Below are 1,722 nucleotides of genomic sequence, written 5' to 3'. Positions count from 1 at the left end.
TATATATATCTCCTATTTGTATCTGAACACTCTGTAGTTGTTCTTCTCTGCATCTTAACCAGTTGTGGGATTTTGTTTCAATCACCATCCACTCCAAAGGGAAACTTTTCTGATGAGGTTTGAGAGCTGAATTAATTTATGGTGCAATATGAAGTCATTGCAAGCCACTTTAATACTATGTCCCATTTGCAGAGTAGCTGTAGCCCCATGTTCTTGGCCACAATAACTGTATGATCTGTGGTTCCATATTGTGGAACAAGCCTTAAATTCAAACAGAATGTAGTTTGTTACTCCCATGACATTCATGTCACTATTACACCAGTGGGCAAATCTTAGCAGACAGGTTGTAACTGTCGCTCACAGTGTTCACATTTTGATAAGACTGATAATTCCTTTTCTCCCATGGTAATATGTATAACACTTTCCAGCACTGTGAAAACTACCCAGTGGGGATAAACCTTCCAGGTCAATGCTAGTTTGATTTCTCCATGTTCTATGAATCAAGTATGTAGGGACTTACTGTTATGTAGAATAACCAATAGTAATGGAAATAACATGTAATTTCTTAGGGTTTATCAGGTATCACTGACCTGTTAACAACTCCAATAAAAGCAACCCATTTCTGATATCAGAATATTTTATTGTATTGTTAGATCATGGCATCTATACAGGGAATTATTACCCCACTGTAGGGTAACTATTGTTAAATTCTTTTTATTTATGCATATGTTTATATTTTAGGAAGCTTCTGCAGTATAGTTTTTCATGTGGTTTTGTCTTAAAACAAGAAAATGAAATGTAATTTTTAAGTCAAGTTAACAATATTTCTTTGTACAGTAAAATGTTAAGCTAAGATAAAACAGGTATTTGGAATTATTATTTTTAATATATGAAAAAGTGAGATTAAATTTTTAAATTAAGGATTAAAAACTCAGTTGATTAATAAGAAATCAAGAATAAATTTAAGATAATCTTTACTAAAAGCTTACTGAATAATTTTCAGGGACCCTTCCTCTCCATTTTTCACTCTGAATTAGTTAACTCTTGCCAACTAGGAATCCCTTTCTTCTGGAATTTAAATTATATTACTTTGCTGACACAATAATCAGAAAGCAGTAAAGCAATTAATTCCTGTGATTTCAGGATGAATACAAATGATTCCCCAGACCTTCAACTGAGTAGAGTCTGAAGATGAACTCAGGCAAAGGGAATATTCCTGGGAGAACAGACAGGCATGGAGACACATTAAATATGAGACCTTACAGTGGTACAGTTGGGAAAGCTTGTATAAAATTGAGGCGGACTATTTTAAATGTTGCCTTCTTAAATTATGTTGACTATGAATCCTTACATACTACTGAAGTTTTTGTTTAGTGGAGATTTCATTTGGACTGCATACATCATGTTTTTTCCCCTCACACCTATCAATTTATTCTTCTTCAGAAATAAAGTAAGATGCCATATGACTTCTCTTTGATATTTTTTATCTTGAGTTTAATTTTTCATTTTTAATTATCTGGATAATCTAAAAAATTGCAAAACAAAAATTGAAGTTGAATATAAAAATAGGCCTGCAAATTCAAGGTACACTTTGTACTTGAGTAATCCATAACAGATGTCACCTTTTCTGGAACTCTTTCCTTTGTTCTTTTTTCATTGATTTTTATTGAGCTCTACATTTTTCCTGCTCCTCTCCCTGCCTCTCCTCCTTTGGTCTTTTGT

The sequence above is a fragment of the Alexandromys fortis genome, unplaced genomic scaffold, assembly GCF_014885135.2.
Source record: "Alexandromys fortis isolate MF-2015 unplaced genomic scaffold, M_Fortis_MF-2015_v1.1 scaffold_256, whole genome shotgun sequence".
Lineage (NCBI taxonomy): Eukaryota > Metazoa > Chordata > Mammalia > Rodentia > Cricetidae > Alexandromys > Alexandromys fortis.
This window is presented reverse-complemented; position numbering follows the sequence as displayed.